Below are 24,000 nucleotides of genomic sequence, written 5' to 3'. Positions count from 1 at the left end.
CCATGGTACATGGCTATAGCAGGGCTTCTGGATAATGTCTGAATCAGGCATATGACTGACTGCATTCAAGGGCTAAAGACTTCCCACAAGAGAGATTTGATTGGTTTTGGTAAATGTTTAACCTTCACTGGATGCCAGGGTGTGTGTTTGGAGGCAACTGGAAATATGTTTATCTGAATGTCTAATCTGAACGGAAAACTTTCCAGAAATATTTGTTCTGCAGTTTTTCCTGTTTTAGAAACATTTCAGAAAACTCCTTGTTTCTAAAAAAATTCATTGCTTCATGAAAATTGTTTGGAACATAATGGAGGGATACAATTTCCAGTTCAACTGGGCAGTTTCAAAGTTATAATTGTTCCTAGAAAACATGTGTGCATATATAATAATCATAAATATGCATGCATAACTCTTAGTATGTTAACTTTATGAAATGCGTTCATCCTCGCCCTTGCATGCCACTGTCATATCTTCAGATATTTACAAGTATTTCAATAAAAATCATTTCAGGTAAAGCTATATATTCAAATGTGTTCGTATACAGCATTTAAATTACATTAGGCAAACTTACTGAAATTTCTCCCTAATACATTATCGCTGTTCAAACACTTGTGGCAACTGGAAATATTTTTGGGATAGTTCTATGGCATCTCAAATTAACATGGCACACTGTTGTAGTTCAGTTTATTAGATATAAGGCCAAACGTGTGAAATCAGATCCCAGTTGGTTTAGGTTATTGTAAAATGTTCAGTGCAAATCCACATCCCTGGTTTATATACCTACATATTAGGCCTCTCAGTGGTTGCTCAAACATCAATACTGCCTCTCTCCTCATGCATTAGACAGGCTGTCTGCCTTTTAAAAAGGATGTTTAAAGCGCGCGCGCACACACACACACAAACACACACACACACCCCTCTTATGACACACACACTTCCCTTATTTCAATTAACAACAAAAGAATTGCATACCTGTGCTGAGGATTTGTGGAAAGTGTGTCAGTGACGTGATAGGTGCTGACCAATATGCACCCTCTGCAAGTTGCTGTTCCTCATTTCAGTCTGAACCACCCTCAAAACTTGCCAGTTTTTAAATATCTCACCTCAGGACAGAATAAGGTACATTTCTGTAGAACAAGGGGAGGACCCCACTCAAACTAGTCCCACTGGTCTTAACATGTTATATGATAAGTCTCTCTTCAGCCTCCCTCTGCATACTCAAAAGGCTATAGAAATGACTGGAAATAATTCTGTCTTGGGTAAAGGGTAGGCTTGCCAGGTTGAAATCGGGAGAAGCCCCCTGTGCTGTCTCTTTAACAGTCTGCCAAAGGAGGACGCGGCCACAGTTTCTTCTGCCTTGCTCCACCTCTGTCTGAGAAGAGAGATGAATTGGAGACTTTGCAATTCATGCTGTCTCTTAACCAGGGCTATCAATGTTTGATTTGTTTGAAAAACTTGGCTTGAAAAACTTGGCTTGTTGCGCTCTGGGTTTTGCCCACAGCCTAAGTAAAATCCGACAGTGTCAGGGTGGAACCTGGAGGAATCTAGTGGGTCAGGAGCTGGGAGAATCTGACAGATTTATTTACTTAATGCTTTTATACTTAATATTTTAAGATCTTCTCTGGAGGCCCTCCTCTGAGTGCCCTTGCCAAAAGAGATGAGGTGGGTGGTTACTAGGGAAAGGGCCTTTTCAGTGGTTGCACCCCATTGATGGAATAGCCTCCTCAGTGAGGTTAACCTGACTTCATCACTTTGTTCTTTCAGACACCAGGCGAAGACCTTTTTGTTCACTCAGGTAGAGATGTGCACAGAACCATTCGGAGCCTTCCTAGGAGCGTCGAACCGGTTTTGTGGAGTCGTGGACTGGCGTTCGAGCTGGTTTGGAGGGCAGGGGGTTTTCTTTCAGGGGCAGGGGAGGCGCTGTCTACCTGCCAGCCCCCGCCCCACCACTTTCCCCGTCAGTGCTCTTGTAAAAAGTGGGCGTGTGGGACTGCAGCGTCCCTCCCTGCGCCTTGGTCAGCATTGCCACAGAAGTGGCCGATGCATGTGCTCACGTTGATGTGCTCATGCACAGACGCATTGGCCACTTCCATGATGACGCTGACTGGGGTGCAGGGAGGGGTTGCTGCAGTCCCGCATGCCTGCTTTTTATGAGAGCGCCGACAGGGGGAAAGGGGCAGGGCGGGGGACATCCCTACACTCAGGTCTTTTAAATTTTTAAATTTTGATCTGATTTTAACTGGTTGTTGTTGTTGTTGTTGTTTTAAGTCTTTTAAATTATTGTGTATTGTATTTTGTATTTTCTCCTCCCTGTTATGATTTAATTTGTTGTGTGTTTTAATCTCATGTTTTTATGGGTTGTAAGCCACCCAGCGAACAATCTGTTATGGCAGCTAATAAATAATATCTTCTACTACTACTACTACTATTATTATTATTATTATTATTATACACAGTCAGATATATGTTATGGACTGGTATGTTTTATCCAGACATCGAGTCCATCCCAAGGACCTGGGATGCCAGAATTTTATTGTCAATGTTATAAATATCATCACAAAATATAAGCTGTTCCCAGTAAAGCTGCTTTTTGTAATTGACTGATGGTAATTTCCGTGGCCCCTATGGTATTGAGGTGCTCTTCAAGGTGTTTTCGAATTGCACCTAGGGTGCCAATTACTACTGGGATTATTTTGGTCTTCTTCTGCCACAACCTTTCAATTTCGATTTGAAGATCTTTATATTTTGTTATTTTTTCCTATTACTTTTTCTTCTATTCTGCTGTCACCTGGTATTGCTATGTCAGTTATTTTGACTTGTTTTTCTTTCTTCTCAACTACAGTTATATCTGGTGTATTGTGTAGCAGATGTTTATCTATTTGTAGTCAGAAGTCCCATATTTTTACATCTTCATTTTCTACAACTTTTTCAGTTTTGTAGTATCACCAGTCTTTGGCTGCAGGTAGCTTGTATTTTTTTGCAGATGTTCCAATATGTCATTGCTGCTACCTTGTCATGCCTTTGTTTGTAGTCAGTTTGTGCGATCTTTTTGCAACAGCTGATTAGGTGGTCCAATGTTTCATCCACTTCTTTACAAGGCAGCACTTGCTGTTTGTTGTTGTTTTTTTCTACTTTTGCTCTTATTGCATTTGTTCTTCGTTCCTGTTCTTGTGCAGCCAGTATTAAACCCTCTGTTTCTTTCTTCAAGTTGCCTGTCTTGAGCCACTGACAGGTCTTGGTGATATTTGATTTTCCAGTTATATCGTGCAAATATTGACCATGCAGTGGCTTGTTTTTCCATTTTTCTGCTCGGTTCTTTGCTTGTTCTTTCTTGTAGGACTGTTTTGTTTCTTTGGTGTTTAATAGTTTCTCATTGTTGACCATTTGAAGTGCATCTTCTTCACTGTCCTTGATATATTCTTCAAGGCCTCTTTTCTCCTCCTCTACTGTTTGATGGACTTGCAGCATTCCTCTTCCGCCTGAGCTGCGAGGGAGCTCAATTCTCATTATCATTATCATTCTGCCCTTTGTCTGAAGACTCCAGGGCAGTTAACAACAATGGGGAAATAGGGTCATGTTTAAACTAGGAAAAAAGGAACTTGCTAGAACAAAAACATTGCTATGTTAAGATGTGGAGCAGAATCAGCATTTGGCACAACTGGAGGGTTAGGAGTCAAGCCTGACATCGTCTTTGAGTCAGGCATGGCACATGTCAGAATCTGGTGTCTCCTGGCTTTTCAGCCCCAGCTAATGGCTACACTGGAACATAAGAAGCTGTCTTCTACCAAGTGAGACCATTGGTCCATCTAACTCCATATTGTCTACACTGACTGGCAGCAATTCTCCAAGGTTTCAGGCAGGAGTCTCTCCCAGCCCTAATTGGAGATGCTGCCAAACATTGGACCTGGAACTTCTGCATGCAAAGCAGATGCTCTATCACTGAGCTATGGCCTCCTCCCCTAAGGGGAATATCTCACAGCAGACAGTGCTCATATCTATTAGTCACCCATCCACATGCAAACCAAGGCAGACCCTGCTTAGCAAAGGGGATTCATGCTTGCTACTGCAAGACTGGCTCCCCACCTCTAACATGACATTCTAGAACACACATTTGTGTAACTTAAACCAGCAGTTCTATGCCTACTATGACATAATTGACAGGACATACGTTTCAGTGGTTGGCGTGTTGTCTGTTGCACTTTGACTAGCATGAATTGAGGTTGCACACATGTGTTGAGAATGCAATTTTTATAAGGGTTTATACAGCTCTCAGACAGGGCTCTCCACACAGTGCTGCAGCAAGGTTTTTCCTAGTCCAGGGGAAGAGGGTGGAGTCTGGACAGAGTCTGGACCCAGGATCATTCACTGTGATATAAGAACATAGAAAGATAGGAAGCTGCCTTATATTGAGTCAGACCATTGGTCCATCTAGCTCAGTATTGTCTACCCAGACTGGCAGCAGCTTCTCCAAGCTTGCAGATATAAGTCTCTCCCAGTCCTATCTTGGAGATGCTGCCAGGGAGGGAACTTGGAAGCTTCTACATGCAAGCATGCAGGTGCTCTTCCCAGAACAGCCCCATCCCTTAAGGGGAATCTCTTACAGTGCTCACATTTAGTCACCCATTCAAATGCAAACCAGGGCAGACCCTGCTTAGCAAAGGGGACAATTCATGCTTGCTACCACTGGGGCATTAAGATACAAAATGGTTGGGAACTCTATGCTTAGCCAGTACATGTACAGTGTTTTTCAAAAATTAACTTTCTCATCTCTTGGGCCAGAGGAAAGTACAATCAAACTGAACAGTGTGATAAGAACATAAGAACAGCCCTGCTGGATCAGGCCCAAGGCCCATCTAGACCAGCATCCTGTTTTGCACAGTGGCCCACCAGATGCTGCTGGAAGCCACAGGCAGGAGTTGAGGGCATGCCCTCCCTCCTGCTGTTACTGGTACTCAGAGGCATCCTGCCTTTGAGGCTAGAGGTGGCCTTTAGCCCTCCAACTAGTAGCCAATGACAGACCTCATGTTGGCTAGTCCTTTATTTCTGGTAAAGAGAACTCAGCTATGAATAACTGTGAAAAAACTGCCATATTGGCAACTGCGAGCTTTCTTTCAAAGATACACACAAAAAAATGTCATACAAAGATCACTGTGCTTCCCATTAGCAACTTGTTTATGCTTTAAAGACCAGAAGAGTATTCTGTTATTTTAAATGTCAGATCCATTCCATGCTGATGTTCACTGACATGTGTTGTTCAGCCTCACTTCACCTTTGATAGCCTCACTCTCTTTGACATCAGTCAATTAAGAATAATTTTCAGGAAGCACATAAGAGCACAAAGCCATAATGAAATACCCACGAATGTCTTGCTGGAAGGAGGATGTGAAAAACCACTTTGTTGCAATGTGAGTTTGGATGGCCAAGGTCAGGGTAGATATTCCTTCAATTAGTTATCTGGTACATTCATACAAAATGCATGTTCATAGTATACACCACTTGGATATGGTTCCTTATCCAAGAGGAAAACATAAGAACCAAAGTACAAGATAGCAAATCAAATCAAATCAATCTTTATTATGGTTGTAGACCAGTATATACAAGATAGCAAAGCATGTTCATGGTCCAGGAGATCTATTTTCCACCCAGATAAGGTCTTCATAGTTGGCAACAATATAATATTGTAATTTTAAAACATAGCTGCCTTCTGCTGAGTCAGACCATTAGGACACTTAGCTCATCATCGTCTACACTGACTGGCAGTGTCTCTTCAAAATTTCAGGCAGGAGTGTATACTTCAAGAATACGTTGATGGGATCTGAGCTGTCGTTGACTGACCAGGAGAGGGATCTTGGGGTCGTGGTGGACAGCTCATTGAAAGTGTCGATTCAATGTGTGGCAGCTGTGAAAAAGGACAATTCCATGCTAGGGATCATTAGGAAGAGGATGGAAAATAAAACTGCGAATATTATAATGCCCTTATACAAAACTATGGTGCGACCACACTTGGAGTACTGTGTACAATTCTGGTCACCACATCTAAAAAGGACATTGTAGAACTGGGAAAGGTGCAGAAGAGGGCAACCAAGATGATCAAGGGCCTAGAGCACCTTTCTTATAAGGCAAGGCTACAACACCTCGGGCTATTTAGTTTAGAAAAAAGATGACTATGGGGAGACATGACAGAGGTCTATAAAATAATGCATGGTGTAGAGAAAGTGGATAGAGAGAAATTCTTCTCCCTCTTCCATAACACTAGAAGCAGGGGTCATCCCATGAAATTGATTGCCAGGAAATTTAGGACCAGCAAACGGAGGTACGTTTTCCACACAATGCATAATCAACTTGTGGAATTCTCTGCCACAAGATGTGGTGACAGCCAACAACCTGGATGGCTTTAAGAGGAGTTTGGATAACTTCTTGGAGGAGAGGTCTATCAATGGCTGCTAGCTGGGCTACAGGCCACCTCTAGCCTCAAAGGCAGGATGCTTCTGAGTACCAGTTGCAGGGGAGTAACAGCAGGAGAGAGGGCATGCCCTCAACTCCTGCCTGCAGGCTCTCTGTGGCATCTGGTGGGTCACTGTGTGAAACAGGATGCTGGACTAGATGGGCCTTGGGCCTGATCCAGCAGGGTTGTTCTTATGTTCTTAATAGTAGTCTTTCGCAGCCCTACCCGGAGATGCCAAAGACTGAAGTTGGATATATTTATTTATTGCTGGATTTATATACCACGGTAGTTTATGCATGCAAAGCAGATGCTCTACTACGAAGTTACCCAAACTACATTCTGCCTCCCCTCTCAATTCCCCATAGTTTTTTCTTAGATAAACAAAGCACTTTCCTGAGTGATCTCTTCTAGCTTCTCCTCTCAGCCCCTGGAGCAACCTTCCCTCTTCCCATCAAACATCCAAAAGTGGCCTGACAGCAATCCAACATCATCATGTGAGACTGCGGGAAATAGCATCTACATCCACCAAACAGTCATTCCTCCTATTTAGTGTCTGGCCTTTAAAAAAAAAAGTGTTTGTGAACACATCCATATTCACTCAGGCATAATTATAACTCTTCTCTTCATGTGTACCAGACAATGAAGACATCCACACAATCAAAAACTGCATTCTACCCAGGTTTGGGAGCTGTGTGTGCTCCCAATTTTTGGTTGTGTGGAAGCAAGGTAGATGGAAAACCTGGGTAGCTTTTCCTCCTCCCTTGCTTCCAGACAATCACTTCTACCCAGGTCAGGGGCGTAGCAAGGTTGGAGTGCGCCCAGAGACAAGATTTTAAAATGGGGGCCCCCCATTTTAGGGACATCATCCATTTTGGAACATCATCCTAAATTATTTTTTTAAAGGTTTTGTAAATTGTGGATGATGCCACTCATTTAATGGTACTAGAGTAAGACATGCTGTTCTGGTAGCTCCAGGTCTTAACACTCACATCAATTTTGGAGGATGAATACAGCTGAAGGAAGCCCTGGCGGGTATGCAGTTGGGGGAGTCAGTCATGTGACTTGCCTCTGGGGACCCCCCAAGGCAGTGGGCCCCCAGACAATTGTCTCCCCTTGCCCTATTATAGTTACGCCTCAGCCTCTCATATTGCTTCCACACAACCAGAAACTGGGAACACACACAGCTCCCAAACCCAGGTAGAACACAGTTTTTGATTGTGTGAATAATCTCCCTATGTTTCCACAGTGGCTCTGTCAAAGATGCTATTCCTTTTATTTTAAGGACATGTGAAGCTACCTTCTACAGAGTCAACTCCGTGTTGGCCACACGAAGCTCTCCAGGATTTCCGGCAGGCGTCTTTCTCTGCCCTTTCTGGAGACACCATGGATTGAACCTGGGATCTTCTGCATACCAAGCCTCTAAGCTACAGCCCTCTCTCCAAGCTTTTTTGCCACCCCCTGCTCTGGTGCCTATAACAGCAGTCTGATCTGCAGCGGCACAAATAGGTCCTGTTCCTGGCCTATGGAATGCACTCCCGGCAGATAGCCGCAGTTTAGTCTCGCTGTCGGCCTTTAAGAGAGCCCTAAAAACTTATTTGCTTGGCCTGGCTGGAGTATCAGGTACCCCTTGCCCCCAATAGGGGAGGTTCGTAGTCTACTACCACCAACCTTTCGGTTAACAGAGACAGAGACAATACCTCGGTTCGTGTCCGTGACTCGGATACGAACCGAGGTATCGTCTCTGTCTCTGTTAACCGAAAGGTTGGTGGTAGTAGATGTATTGCTAACCCAAACCCAAACATACAGAGGGCAAGGGAATAGAAACCTTCCAAAGTTTGTAAAGTGTTTTTAAAAGTATTTTAATTGGTTCTAAATGGTTTTTAAGTGGCTTTTGAAGTGTTTTTCTATTGTTTTTAGCACTGTATTTCGAATTGTGTGTTTTTATGTCTCTTTAAAAGTTGTTGTACACCGCCCAGAGCCTCTGGATGGGGTGGTTTATAAATGCAATAAATAAATAAATAAATATTACAAATATTTGTATGCCACTATTCAACAACAACAAAATACTCAAAGAAGTTCACATAGAAAAAGTCATAAGCAGATGGTTCCTTCCTTGCCCCCAAGCCCAAGTCACCTGCTTCTTTCTACATATACAGTGACTGTAAATGGCACAAGAACAGTCCCGGTCATTGTTTCTGGTCAGCGGGTAACCCTAAATTAAAGGTGTATGGTGCATGTCCTTTTTGTATTCACGCTTCCTCTCTTCTGTAACATTTTCCTCAATCTGGGTCTTTAAAAAAAGGACCCCAAAAAGGAAACTGATGACAGTGCCGCCAGCTGAAGATCAGTGGTAGATGCAGAGCAGCAGTCTTACTCCAGAGCAGGAGTCAAGTGTTAGGAGGGTTAGAGCAGGAGTGGCTAACCGGAGGTTCTCCAGCTGTTGTCGGACTACAACTCCCATCATCCCCAGCCACAAAAATGCAATGGGGGCAGTCCCAACAACTGTGGAAAAAACTCCAAGGTTGGCCACCTTGGACTTAGAGAGCTGGGCTGGAGTCTGGGTGCAAAGGCAGCTTCTGTCCTGGAGCAAAGAGAAGCCACAGGGCTTTCACATCCCCCGGGGGGCCTCCAAATCCTATTGAGTTTTTCCCGGGGTGGTGTGGTCATGTCAAAAATGTCTTTAAAATACTGGGTGGGTGGGTAGGTAGGGGGGCCTCCAAAGGCCTTTAGGTCCAGGCCCCAAAATAACCTAGGTGCACCTCTGCACAGGGGTCTCAGTGCGAATCAGACCTGTGGTGGGAGCAAAACATCACACACAACCCCAGACATTGTGGTCTAGATCAGGATTTCACTGGCAGCTACCATTTCCACGGACACACACACCACCACCAGGTGAGGCCAAATGTTTGGGTCTCTTGCTGTTGGGCCGCTCACGCTCCCTCAACCTAGCCTCCTCCTACCTCGCAGGGTTGTTGTGAGGATCCAAGGGAGACTCTCCTCCCCACCCTGAGCTAGTTGGAGGCAGGGGATAGAAAGAGAACTGTCGCTAAGGAAACATGACAAACCGAGCTTCTCCATGGCGCCTGGTCACCCCCTGAGCCCCCTCAGTCGGGGGAAGGTAGCACCAGCAGCCCCCCGCCTCCCTCCACGGAGACGCACGTGTTGCGCAGCCCCCTCCCAATAAGCGGATTGCGGGGGTGGGGAGAGAAGGGTGAGTTGAGTGTCCCGCCTCCTCCCTCCCCATTCAGCGGGAGAGAAGCAAAGAGCAGGGGAAGGGGGCTGGACGCCACGTTCGGGTCTGGCGCTCCGGAAAGGCGGCTCAGCGCCGCCCCGCGCCCAGACTCCCGCCATCAGGGGAAGAAATGCGCTCTGCTCGCAGCTGGCGCCAGCCGCACGCGAGGGGAGTTGGGGCCGGAGATGTAGCCCTCTCTCGGCGCGGGGCTAGAGACGTCTCCCTCCGCAACGAGCGGGACTTGCCTGCGCGGGGGAGACGGCCCAGCCGCACAGCTGCCGGGCTCCGGGTTTCCCAGCCGCCGCCCTCCTCCTTGCTTACGCTCCTCTCGAGTAACAAGGCTCCTACGAAGATGCTGCCGGAGACGGGCCAGCGCGGCGCGGGGAGGACCCCCGGGCTCCTGCTCTGCCTGCAGCTGCTGCTCCTGCTGCCTTCCTCGGCTGTGCTGGGTGAGTGATGGGGGGGGGCTGATTTGGGGGGCGGAGGTGAGGAATGTGGTCGGTGCGGGTTTCCGTTTACTCCGCGCTTCTTTGGGTTGCAGCCGCAGCACGGGTCGAAGCGAGGTTCACCTGCTTGCCTCCACGGTGGCTGGTCTTGCCTGCCACAGCAAAGCCATGCTGACAGCTTTGGGAAAGCAATTCTCACTGCCGTCTCAGGAGCGATCCCCTCGGACGAGCAAGCAGCCCACAGCTGAGCTTTTTTCCCCACTTGTCGGTTTGGCGAGCTGGCGCTAAACCAGCCCAGCATCGCTGGACTGAGCGCTCAGAAAGTCCCTCCGGAGGGAAGGCGCGCTCTTCTCTGTTGCGGGGGGGCGGGGGCAAGGTGCAAGGAAGGGAGAAGTCCTATAAGCAGCTGCAGAAAAGAGAGATCCAGTGTAGGCTAGCAGTTCAAGTGTTGGACAAAGCCCAAGCAAGCAACCTCTACCTGTCTTCTATGGTGGGTTAAAGTTGATTGATTTGATTGATTAAGTGCCGACAAGTTGGTGTCGACTCTTAGCGACTACATAGATAGATTCTCTCCAGGATGATCTGTCTTCAGCTTGGCCTTTAAGCTCTCTCAGTGGTGCATTCGTTGCTGTTGTAATGGAGTCCATCCACCTTGCTGCTGGACGTTCTCTTCTTCTCTTTCCTTCAACTTTCCCCAGCATGATGGAGTTCTCAAGGGAGCTGGGTTTTTGCATAATGTGTCCAAAGTATGATACAAGTTTGAGCCTGGTCATTTGTGTCTCGAGTGAAAATTCTGGATTGATTTGTTCTAGGATCCATTTGTTTGTTTTCCTGGCTGTCCACGGTATCCTCAGAAGTCTTCTCCAGCACCAAAGTTCAAAAGCGTGAATGCTTTTTCTATCTTGCTTCTTCAAAGTCCAGGGTTAAAGTTACAGGAGTCTGCTGGCATTGTTTTTACATCTGCTGCCTGGACCCAACACCCTAATAATCCAACGGCTCTCAAACTTGAGTCCCTAGAATCAATGCTGTTGGACTACAGCACCCATCACCCCCAGCAGCAGCATCTGGGGACCCAAGTTTGAGAATCCCTGACTTAACTCTTGTCACTTTTTCACTGATGTGTTAAAAAAGGGATTTTTTGCTGGTGTAACGTATCTCTTCTTTGCCACACCGTCATGGGACAAGATGTCTTTGCCAAAATTCTCTCTTCTACATAACTTTTGGGGGGTACAGCAGCCCCCTCTCTTCTTTGTATCTGCTTATCCTAAGAGGAAGGAAAGAGGCAAATGAGGAGTGCTTTTTCTGTTTTAAATTGTTTAAAATAGAATATTTAATGGTTTGATTCTTGCTTTAATTTATGTTTTACTGTAAACCACCCAGAGATGCAAGTTTGGGGTGGTGTGTGTGTATACACACACATATACATATATATACACGTGTGTGTGTGTGTGTGTGTGTGTGTGTGTGTGTATTATATAAAATCCAGGCACACGAAGATGATAGGGTGGCCAGATGATGAGGAAAAAACATTCTGACCTGCTCCTGTGTCCCTTACTTCAGCTTGAGCTATAGAAATTGCCAGGGCATTTTCTCTGTTTAAAATGGAGAGTAAAGCGTTATTCAATGCTTCGCTGTAGGCTGGTAGTCATTCATATTTCCTGTCCATTGCAACATGTTTTCTAGGAAGGACTGTCCATATTCTCCCTGAAATGGATTTATCTGCCCCTCTCCTCCCCCGCCTCCATTTGGGCCAATGAAGTGGGTGGGGGCAGGAAATTTTTTTTGGTAGTGCTGCTCATCCTTCTCTCTTCTTGGCTGCCTTGTGCAAATCCTCCAGCAGGGGGAAGCGCAGTCCCAAAACAAAAACCTAACTTTGTCTTGCATCATTCCAATCTTGCGCGAGTAATTACCAGGGAAATAAAAAATAAATTAAAAAAAGAGGTGGAGTGGGGTGCATGTGGAGTGACAAAACAAGGGAACTGCGTCTGGGCGGGTGGGAGGAGTGAAAGGGAATCCTGTGGTGAGCCAGAACGGGGGAAAGACAGGAACTTTTGCGCCTCCAGAGAAATAAATAAATAAATGGGGGAGGGGGAGACGAGCACTCCTCCCAGTGAGGGCTGTGGGATTGCAGAGAAGTAAATGAATCGTGATTCAGTTCAATGGGTTTCCTTTTAGGTAAGTCACTGTTCTCTCTCCCTGCCCTTTGCCTTGTAGTAAGCAAGTAGGATTGCACAGAAGTATATGATTTTGTTCAATAGGCTTCCTCTTCAGTAAATGTTCACAAGAAAGGGTTGGGTTCAGAAATCTGCTCAGCTGCACTAGTATGAATCTCTGGCCAAAGTAGCCAGATCGCACAAGGGGAGCTGCACAAAAGAACCCGGGTGGAAAAATAATAATAACAACCCCCCCCCCACAATCTCCTCCCTCCCCCTCCCTTCTGTGTTGACAAGCTCAAGTTATATTGGAAGCAAGCAAGCGGAGGAGGAGGGAGGTGTGGGGTTTGGGATCTGTGGGGAGGAAAGGAGGGGAAAGCCGAGATTTCTCCCTGCCTGTTTCTCTCTCCCCATGGCAAGGGGGCAGAGGAAGCAAGCACAGGGCGGGGGAGAGAACTGTCCATACTGCAACACGCTGCAACGCATAAACTCCGTTGCAAGCCTCCCTACCACGGAAAAATACAGCTACTTTCCTGTAACACTTTTACCATGTTATAGGGCCATAACACATCATTAAAATCTGAAACAAGACATTGGAAATATGGATGGAACCCTGCTGACAGCACAGCGAGTACAATGTCAAAACACTGGCAATATGGAGGGACACTTATGGGACATGTGACAGCGTGTAATCTGGAAAACGCCCAAGTGATGCTTTCTTGGCATTGAGAAAAACTTTATTTTATTTATTATTTATTTGATTGCTATACCACCCTTCCAAAAATGGCTTATCACCTTCTCTTTGTGTATTTAGACCCAACGTTTGGTTCTTTTATGTATTTTGGTATCGGATAGTCTACTATACTGTACTGTACTTTTGCATATTATATCAGATACAGTAGTCTGCTGCCGTATACTGTACTGTACTTTTCAATTCATTTTTGATATGGGCAAGCAAATGGAAAACCTCTGTTTCACCTACTTACAGAGACTGGCATAAAAACATTTGGGAAAGTATGACTACTTTTTATGATTACTTTCAATATGATTAGGAAAGTAGTTCTACTCTGTTCTGCTCTGGTCTGGTCAAACCTCACTTGGAATGCTGTTCCGTTCTGGGCATTTTAATAGGGATGGGTCCGGACCAGTCCGGAGGCCATTGTAAAGGCCTCCAGACTGTCCGGACCGGTTTGGACCTGGCCGGTCTGGGTGGAGGGGGTTCCCTTAAGGGCGGGGAGGGTTTACTTACCCCTCCCGCCACTTTGCCCCCTCCAGCGCCCGTATTCTCTGTAGAAATTGGGGTGGTAGGATACCTCCCCGCCGCCCCTTCTGCCTCCTCAATGCCGCCTCCAGGAAGGGGTGGGCACACGCGCGGCTTCGCTTTGCAAAGATCCTGTTGCTGAGGGACTCACGGTTTCAAAAGGAATTACTGCTGCCAATGGTATTAAAGCCGAACGAGAAGCCAAGCTGGCACAGCACCGAGCCGGCCTCCGCTCCGGCGCCTCCCCCATCCTGAGCTGCCGCCGCCCAGCAGCCACTGAGAACAGCTCCGCCAGGGAGGACGCGCCGACGTGCCGCGGCGCCCAGTCCACCCTCACTTCCGGCTTCCATGCGACTTCCCCCCACATACAGTGTGTGCCACTGGGCACGTCGGCGCGTCCTCCCTGGCGGAGCTGTTCTCAGTGGCTGCTGGGCGGCGGCGGCTCAGGATGGGGGAGGCGCCGGAGCGGAGGCCGGCTCGGTGCTGTGCCAGCTTGGCTTCTCGTTCGGCTTTAATACCATTGGCAGCAGTAATTCCTTTTGAAACCGTGAGTCCCTCAGCAACAGGATGGTGAGGGGTCTGGAAACCAAGCTCTGTGAAGAATGGTTGAAGGAACCGGATCTGTTTAGCCTGGAGGAAAGAAGACTATGAGGGTATTCTCACGATCACTGGAAAGCGGGCCAAGGGAGCTTAGCCCGCTTTCCAGCCATCGTGGGAACCACAGGGCTCACGGGCAAGCCCAGCGGTTCCAAAGCGGGTAACCCGCTAAAGTACCCATCCTGCTAAACAAGGTTAGCGGAGCGAGCGCTCCACTAATCCTGCTTATTTGATTGTGTATTGCCGTGGGGCAGCTCCGTGCCACAGCAACACATGAGAAGACCCCCGACCAGGAGGCTGCAATCAGCCTCCCGGGCTTGGGGGTCTCTCCAGGATGCCCCACACGCTCATGTGGGGCATCCTGGAACTTCTGGGGGCCGCACAGCCTCTGATCCCCACAGCCCCCGCTGGCTCCATGACGGAGCCGGCAGTCGTGTGGGCGGCCGATCTGGCCGCCCAGGGCTGTAGAAATGATCGTCTGCAGGGAGAGCGGGCTAAACCCTCTCTCCCCACAAACCCCGTTCAGGCTCTTTACAGTGATCGTGTGAAGAGCCTCTTACTGTGATAGCTGTCTTCAAATATCTGAAAGGCTGTCACCTAGAAGAAGGAGTGGACTGGTTCTTTGTTGCTAGAATGAATGGGTTGAATTACAAGAAAGTTAATGCAGGCTGGACATTAGGAAGAATTTGCTAACTGGAAGAGCTGGCAGTGGAATAAGTCTGCCTCTGTTTGAAAACCTTGCTGGAGGTTTTCAAGCAGAGGCAGGAAGACTATGGAGCGGGTCTCACAATCACTGAGCATGTAGGAATGGTGGGAGGGTGCATGGGGACAATGTGGTTCCTTCCCCAAGCTTCCGCCAGGGGCGAAGTCCTGGGAGGAACCTCATTTCCCAGTGTCCCCATGCACCCTCCTGGCCAGCTCTGTGCACTCTGGTTCCTGTAGAGAGTGGCCGTCTGTGCAGTAATGGGAGGGGCAACCTGCAAATTCATCAGCATCCAATTGTCCGATGCACACACAGCCCTCATAGTGACATTCTTAGGGGCAAGTACTACTACTACTACTACTACTACTACTACTACTACTACTATGAATATTTATTATATTCATTTATTATATTAATATTCATAATATTTATTCAAGAAGGCTAATCTGTGAAGAGCAGACATAGCTGAGAAGGTGAGCAAGCTTTTCTAAACATCTAGCCTTTCCCCCTTCAAAAAACTAACAGGAAGAGGGGATATTTTCAGGGGCTGTTTCTCTTTAAGGGGTAGGTCTTAGTCTCTCTCTCTTTGTGTGTTATTTGCTAGGGTTATACTTTCCCAGGGTTAGGATTTGCTAGGACTACCAAACTCCAGTGTTTACTTTGTCCCTGCCTGGAGGGTTTGGTCAGCTAGGGCTGGGAGAGGCCCCACATTCCTTTGACTCTCATCCTGTGTCTCAGTTGGAAGGCTACTCTACATAAGAGGTGAAAGCCCAAGAGCATAGCGAACAGAGCATAGTGAATAGGGGTAGCAAACAGGACGTAGGAGTTTTGCAGGAGTTTAGCGGGAAGTGTGTGGGGGAGTTTGGAACTAACCCCTGTGATCACAAGGAGCCTGGTGGAGAAGAGATAGTAAGTACAAATCCCTCACTCGTATCCCTCATATTCTTGGGAAAGGCTGTTTGGACAGATAAATAGCTGACCATTACAACTGAGACCTATCCTTCTAATAAACTATTTAATGAACAGATAATAAACTACTTCTAATAAACTATCTCTAAATACTGTAAACAGCCAACAAAACCAGTATGAAGATAGAAAGTCAGCAGGGGAAGGGGCACTTCCCAGTGTATTGCACAGAGTGCTACATGTATGACTATTTGCCCCATGGGCAGAAGTCATGGGTGTGTGCTCGGTGCAAGGAGCTCCTGGCCCTCAGGGAACAAATCCGTTCCCTTGAGACCAAGGTGGCGGATCTGGAGAAGCTCAGAGAGACAGAAGCATGTGGACGAGACCTTCAGGGATGTGATAGAGGCATCCCACTCCAGGGCTGGTAGCTCCTCTGCTGTCAGGGAGAATGAAGGTCTTGGGCAAGGAGGACATCAGTCCGAGGAAGTGGGAAATGCTCCTTTAGAAGGGACCCCTTCCGTGGATGATGAGCCCATATCCTCTCGCACAGGGGATACTCCTCTGGGGGGTGGGGGCCTCCTTGTAGTTGGTGATTCGATCATTAGAGGGATAGAGAGATGGGTTTGTGACCCGCGTGTTGACCGCACGGTGACTTGCCTGCCTGGTGCAAAGGTTGCGGACATTACGCAGCGTCTAGACAGGCTCCTAGGCAGTGCTGGGGAGGAGACAGCTGTCGTGGTGCATGTCAGCACCAATGATGTGGGGAAATGTAGTCGGGAGGTCCTGGAAGCCAAATTTAGGCTGATATGTAGTATATTGAAGTCCAGGACCCCCAAGGTAGCATTCTCAGAAATGTTACCTATTCCACGCGCAGGTACAGTGAGACAGGCAGAGCTGAGGAGTTTCAATGCGTGGATGAGACGTTGGTGCCGGGAGGAGGGGTTTAGATTTGTTAGGCACTGGGATACATTTTGGGGGAAGCAAGGCCTGTACAAAAGGGACGGGCTGCACTTGAACCAAGATGGAACCAGACCGCTGGCGCTTAAAATAAAAAAGGTTGCAGAACAGCTTTTAAAATGACATTTGGGGAACAGCTGATGGGAGCTGGGCAGTATCCCGTTTGGCAAAAGCCATCCTTTAAAGTGTGAGGCTGCAAATAATTCAGATAAAACAGAAGGGGACAGAGCAGAACCGTATAAAGAGCAGACGGGAGCCTGTGCCAGCAGGTCAAAGAGTCAAAAGAATAGCATACATCAGGGGAGAGATTCAGTGTATAGGTGCTTGTATGCCAATGCCAGAAGCCTCCGAGCCAAGATGGGTGAGCTGGAGTGCTTGGTTGCTAACGCAGAAATAGACATAGTGGGCATAACAGAAACATGGTGGAACAGTGAGAACCAGTGGGACACTGTCATCCCTGGTTATAATCTCTATAGAAAGGACAAGGAGGGGCACCTTGGAGGAGGGGTAGCACTGTATGTTAAATACAGGATCGAATCTAACAAGCTAGAAAACCTAGGTGGACTGGAGTCCTCCACAGAAACCCTGTGGGTGACAATACAAGGCCTGAAAGAGAACGTGCTACTGGGGACATGCTATCACCCTCTCGATTAAAATGCCGACAGTGAATGGGAGTTGCAGGAGGAAATCAGGGAGGCGTCAAGAAGAGGCAGGGCTGTAATTATGGGTGACTTCAATTACCCATACATAGACTGGGTAAATTCAGTCAGGTCATGACAAAGAGGTCAGATTTCTAGATATGCTAAATGACTGTGCCCTATAACAGTTGGTCATGGAACCAACCAGAGAGAAGACAACCTTGGACCTAATTCTGAGTGGCACCCAGGACCTGGTGCATGTTGTCAGTGTCATTGACCCTTTAGGGAACAGTGACCATAGTGCCATCAAATTCAGCATACATGTGGGGAGAGAATCACCAAGGACGTCTAACACGGACATTTTGAATTTCAGAAGAGGAAACTTCTCCAAAATGAGGAGTATGGTGAAAAGAAAGCTGAAAGGGAAATCCAGGAGAGTCACTTCACTCCAGAGTGCATGGAGTTTACTCAAAACCACAATACTAGAAACCCAGTTAGATTGCATACCCAAAAGGAGGAAAGGTACCACTAAGTCCAGGAGGATGCTAGCATGGCTTCCACAAAGGTAAATCTTGCCTCACCAACCTTTTGGACTTCTTTGAGAGTGTCAACAAGTGTGTGGATCAAGGTGATCCAGTTGACATGGTATACCTGGACTTCCAAAAAGCTTTTGACGAAGTTCCTCATCAAAGACTCCTGAGGAAACTTAGCAGTCATGGGATAAGGGGACAAGTACATGTGTAGATTGCTAACTGGTTGAAAGACAGGAAACAGAGGGTAGGTATAAATGGAGAGTTTTCACAATAAAAGGAAATAAGAAGTGGGGTCCCCCAGGGATCTGTACTGGGACCGGTGCTTTTTAATTTATTCATCAATGATCTAGAAGCAGGGGTAAGCAGCGAGGTGGCCAAATTTGCAGATGATACCAAACTCTTCCGGGCAGTGAAATCTAAAACATATTGAGCAGCTCCAAAAGGATCTCTCCAGACTGGGGGAGTGGGCGACAAAATGGCAAATGTGGTTCAATGTTAGCAAGTGTAAGGTGATGCACATTGGGACAAAAAACCCAACTTCAAGTATATGCTGATGGGATCTGAGCTGTCAATGACGGACCAGGAGAGGGATCTTGGGGTCATGGTGGACAGCTCATTGAAAGTGTCGACTCAATGTGCAGCAGCTGCGATTCCATGCTAGGGATCATTAGGAAGGAGATTGAAAATAAAACAGCTAATATTATAATGCCCTTATACAAAACTATGGTGCAACCACACTTGGAGTCCTGTGTACAGTTCTGGACACCACATCTTAAAAAGGACATTGTTGAACTTGAAAAGGTACAGAAGAGGGCAACCAAGATGATCAGGGGCCTAGAGCGCCTTTCTTATGAGGCAAGACTACAAGACCTGTGGCTATTTAGTTCAGAAAAAAGACGAGTGCAGGGAGACATGATAGAGGTCTATAAAATCTTGCATGGTGTGGAGAAAGTGGAGAGAGAGAGATTCTTTTCCCTCTCACACAACTCTAGAACCAGGGGTCACTCCATGAAATAGATTGCCAGGAGGTCTAGGACCAACAAATGGAAGTACTTTTTCACACAATGCGTGATCCACTTGTGGAACTCTCTGCCACAGGATGTGGTGACAGCCAACAGCCTGGATGGCTTTAAGAGGGGTTTGGATGACTTCATGGAGGAGAGGTCTATCAATGGCTACTAGTCGGAGGGCTATGGGCCACCTCCAGCCTCAAAGGCAGGATGCCTCTGAGTACCAGTTGCAGGGGAGTAACAGCAGGAGAGAGGGCATGCCCTCAACTCCTGCCTGCAGGCTCCCTGTGGCATCTGGTGGGCCACTGTGTGAAACAGGATGCTGGACTAGATGGGCCTTGGGCCTGATCCAGCAGGGCTGTTCTTATGTTCTTACAATTAAAACAATAGTATAAAACAGTTATTAAAACAAATTAACATTATTAAAATTCTAATTAAAAGCTTGCGAGAACAGGAGAGTCCTGAGGGTCTTCCTGAAAACAAACAGAGAAAGAGATTGTTTTATTTCAGCAGGGAGCTTATTCCAAAGCTCTGGGGCAGCCACAGAGAAAGCCCGGTCTTGAGTCGCCATCAGACTTTGAATTGGGAAATCTGACTTTACAGATTGCATAGCTAGCTAGGTGACTCTAAGCTGACTGATCTTTCTCTCTGGAGTACATTGCCTAGGGCAGTTCCACCAGCGCCGCCTCGTATATTTATAAATCTTGTATATTTTTACAAAATAAATGTCTATCCTTCCTTTCCATTAATGCAAGTGCTCAAGGCAGTCAACACAATTCATACCATTAAAATTAGAATTTAAAACATTCATAAATAGAGCACAGTTGCCAGCCACTGGAGAATGCAGAGATGGCAGATATTACAAAAAAGACTTGCTGGGCTGTTGTTGTTTTTTGTTGTTGTTAAACACCTGCCTAAACCCAAAGAGAACATGGTGAAAAGAGAGTAAGAAGAGTGTTAGATGGATTTCCTGCAGCAGGGAGTTCCACAGCCTAGTACAGGAAAGGTCCCCCCGCTCCTGTCTACCAAATGTACATCAGATCATGGCTGGAGGTGCACGTTTTTCTGCAGATGTGAAAAGGCTTCAAAACAGGAGTGTTGCTAGGTAGGTACTTTAAAGGTCTGGGCACACAGCCCTGCTTTTGACAATTAAAGCCAATTGTGGTGCTCCCAAGCATAACTACATCTAACCCTTTCCCAAAGAGAAACTAGAGGAGACAAGTGCTGTATTGAGAGGCTAAACAACCTGTTTTGTCCCCCGCATTGCACCTTTTAGGGAAGAGACAGAGATGAGAAGTGAAAGTTGCTGCTGGACTAGCCAAAGAAGTCACCACTCACCCAGCCACACACATTTGGTAAGGAAATAGCTGATTAGATCCGGGGCTCTGAGCCAACTATTGGGGGCCTAAGCCCCATGCACCACCAGCTAATGATGCCCCTGCTTCAAAAGCAAGTGTCAGCACCATCAGCAACTTATTTGCAGATGCTTGACTTATGCAAAGCTTCAGAACCGACATTAAGTGTCAAACTTTGCATTTAAATCTATAGAGAGGAGAGCTGGTCTTGTGGTAGCAAGCATGACTTGTCCCCATAGCTAAGCAGGGTCTGTCCTGGTTGCAGATGAATGGGAGACTTGATGTGTGAGCACTGCAAGATATTCAAGTTCCCTCTCTGGCTTCTCCAAGATAGGGCTGAGAGAGACTCCTGCCTGCAACCTTGTAGAAGCCGCTGCCCGTCTGTGAAGACAATACTGAGCTAGATAGACCAATGGTCTGACTCAGTATACGGCAACTTAATATATTTGTTCACATAATAAAAAGAGGTTTGTGTCAAACTTTGCATTTAAATCTATGGCACATAATAAAAAGAGGCTTGTGTTCTCAGCATGTGGCTTTTCCTCAGCACTGAATCACCATAGGCAGCTGCCACGCATTAGAAATGAAAAGGGAAGAGCATCCATTTAGGAGGGTGATGAACATTTAAGCAGGTTTTGAGCCCTGATGATTTCTCTTTAGAAGCCCTGTTCACACAATCAAACAGCACAAAATGTGTGGGGGAGAAAACACACACACAAGGGCCTGTTCCCCATCCATGCAGGTTTGTCCTATGAAAGTGTCTTTGAAAGCTGCTGAAGGTACTGATATTACAGCAGAGTAGATATCTATTTATTGCCTTAACTTTTGCTTGCCAGCCAGAGATTTTTCATTAAGAGATAGAGTGTGTGTCTATAGTGTAGTGGGGAGCGCTTTTCAGCTCCACTAAAAATGTATTTATCTCTCCCTTTTCAAGAAAGACTTTTGCAAGGCAGGAGAAGTTTTTAGTTCAGAGTAGCAAGTTTAAACATATTCTCCTCGGATGGTATTCTGCAGGTGCAGTGCAGTGTTGGTAGTCAGTCAGTGCTTGAACTGAAACAAGGAGAAAGGAGTGAAGAAAATAAAACTCGCAGCTTCCCTCCTTGGAGAAGCAGCACTGGCTTGGGAAGGGGAGGCATTTTCAGTCTGGAAATTTACATGATGGCTGAAGTAAAAACATCTCCACCCTGACCACTATACTGAAGCTATACTGAAGGATCAGGACCCCTTGGACTTCTATTGAAAGATGGAGAAAAAAGAGAGGCAGAATTGTAAGCACATTTAATATCATGTGTTGTTTGATCCTAAGACCTTTCCCAGACAATACAGAACTGCTGGGAAGATTTTACTTTGCTGGGACCGAATCAGCAAACTAATGATGATGACGTAAGAAGAGCTCTGGTGGATCAGGCCCAAGTAGGGCTGCCACATTCATTGGAGAGAATCCCTGGATGCAAATATCAAAAGGAACATAGGAAGCTGCCTTATCCTGAGTCAGACCATTGGTCCATCTAACTTAGTATTGTCTACACAGACTGGCAGCGGCTTCTCTAAGGTTGCAGGCAGGAATCTCTCTCAGCCCTATCTTGGAGATGCTGCCAGGGAGGGAACTTGGAACCTTCTGCATGCAAGCATGCAGATCTTTTTACCAGAGCAGCCCCATCCATTAAGGGGAAGATCTTACAGTGCTTACTTGTAGTCTCCCATTCAAATGCAAACCAGGGTCGACAAGGCTTAGCAAAGGGGACAATTCACGTTTGCTACCACCAGAGGTTGCCAGTTCGAGTCCCCGCTGGTATGTTTCCCAGACTATGGGAAACACCTATATCGGGTAGGAGCGATATAGGAAGATGCTGAAAGGCATCATCTCATACTGCGCAGGAGGAGGCCATGATCAACCCCTCCTGTATTCTACCCAAGACAACCACCGGGGCTGAACGGGGCCACGCAGCCCCATTCGGGAGTTGGATGGCCAACGCTGCATCCGTTCCGGAGCCAGACCACGCCCCCCGCGTTCGGCTTCTGACGCGGGGGTTGGGATGACCGGGGGCCCCCCCAGCAGCCGCACACGGGCCCCTGGTGGTCTGGCTCCGCCACTGGCCAGGCTCAACATCGAACCAGCCTGGTTCAGGCGGTCCAAATTTGAACCAGACCGTTCTCCAGTGAGGCCGGGGTGCTGGTCTGAATTCAAACCAGCTCAGCCCCCGGATCGAGGAACTGGCTCACGGGCCGGTTATACTTGACTCTGACGGATACTTGTCATCTCAGAGGCGATGCTTGCGTAGGGGAATCTGAGAGTTCTATGAGAAGAGTTGTGTGGATTAAAAAGCAGCTGCAGGGTTAATCCAAGGACTGGAACATCTGTAGTGGGGATGGAATAACTAGCAGGGGTGAGGGAGGGAGGCTGAGTAGGTGGTTTGAAAGTGTAATGGACTTGACCGTAGGAGTCTGGAATGGGCAACATGCGTCTGAACGTGTTGCTGCGCTTAACCAAAAAAACAATAATTTTGTGGGGGATAGCAAAGATTGGCTGCAGCCTGTACTGGAGGAAAAATAAATTGGTGGTTGAGTTATTCTACCTAACTTCAAATCACCTATTTGTGCTTGGCGTGAAGCAGCCAGCATGGCGTACGTAACATACAATCGAAGTGCAGTATTCACCGAGCGAAGCATTGATCAACTTAAACTAAAGAGGCAGAAGCATCTGGCTTTTCAATTAAGCTGCCAGTGGTTCTGTTAGTGCCTTCTTGGTGGGAGATCAGCTTTCCCCGTGCCTTATGCTAAGGACAGAGGGAAGAAAGACAGACTATTAATTTGGGAGCTGTGCAGAGATGATTGCCTTGAGATTGAGCCAGCATGGTGTAGTGGTTAGAGTGCTGGACTAGGACCAGGGAGACCCGAGTTCAAATCCCCATTCGGCCATGAGACTAGCTGGGTAACTCTGGGCCAGTCACTTCTCTCTCAGCCTAACCTACTTCACAGGGTTGTTGTGAGGAGCAACTCAAGTATGTAGTACACCGCTCTGGGCTCCTTGGAGGAAGAGCAGGACATAAATTTAATTAATTAATTAATTCAGCCAAGGTAGGTTCATGAGCCCTGCCCACATGTTATGTTTAATACTCACTCATATGGTCTGTATACTGTACAGTATACATGGGTACAGATCTGTATGCAAGTACAGTTATTCACACAGCCGACGGGTGAGGCCCATCGGCTGGGCAAAGTCATTGTGGAGACCACCAACACTATTACTACATATATACCACTCTTCAACAGAGAGGAGAGCTGGTCTTGTGGTAGCAAGCATGACTTGTCCCCCTAGCTAAGCAGGGTCTGCCCTGGTTGCATTTGAATGGGAGACCACATGTGAGCACTGTAAGATATTCCCCTCAGGGGATGGAGCTGCTCTGGGAAGAGCGGAAGGTTTCAAGTTCCCCCTCTGGCTTCTCCAAGATAGGGCTGAGAGAGATTCCTGCCTCCTTGCAGAAGCTGTTGCCCGTCTGTGTAGACAATACTGAGCTAGATAGACCAATGGTCTGACTCAGTATACGGCAGCTTCCTATGTTCCTAACCAAAGTTCTCAAAGCGGTTTACATAGAAAAATAAACACTACATGAATAAGATGGTCCTTATTTACACTTATAGGAATGTTCAATAGATTAAATATATGTAAATAATGTTTTTATTAATAGGCTTCTATAAGGGAAGTAAAAGAGCAGTTTGACATTTGTAGGATTTCAACTTCAAATTGAAAGTTGAATAATGATATA

The 24,000-nt window shown here is 46.9% G+C and overlaps 1 protein-coding gene and 1 long non-coding RNA gene across 3 annotated transcripts in view; both read left to right on the top strand.

Moving 5' to 3' along the window:
- Positions 1-8,104, top strand: part of FZD4 (frizzled class receptor 4) — an 87,642-nt gene extending 79,538 nt beyond the window's left edge. The window contains exon 3 of one of the 2 annotated variants that reach the window (XR_008319704.1): positions 7,725-8,104. The gene's annotated coding sequence lies outside the window, so the exon portion shown is untranslated. Of the gene's footprint in view, positions 1-1,761; positions 1,993-7,724 lie in introns of those variants that run through there. The other variant, XR_008319702.1, reaches the window with a different exon arrangement.
- A 1,583-nt stretch (positions 8,105-9,687) lies between these two features.
- Positions 9,688-24,000, top strand: part of LOC128352089 (uncharacterized) — a 75,845-nt gene continuing 61,532 nt past the window's right edge. The window contains exon 1 of the long non-coding RNA XR_008320199.1: positions 9,688-10,123. This is a non-coding gene — a long non-coding RNA (uncharacterized LOC128352089). The remainder of the gene's footprint in view (positions 10,124-24,000) is intronic.

Source organism: Hemicordylus capensis, chromosome 3 (genome assembly GCF_027244095.1).
Source record: "Hemicordylus capensis ecotype Gifberg chromosome 3, rHemCap1.1.pri, whole genome shotgun sequence".
NCBI classification, from domain to species: Eukaryota; Metazoa; Chordata; class Lepidosauria; order Squamata; family Cordylidae; genus Hemicordylus; species Hemicordylus capensis.
The sequence above is the reverse complement of the archived record's forward strand: the minus strand, read 5'-3'. Positions and strand labels throughout refer to the sequence as shown.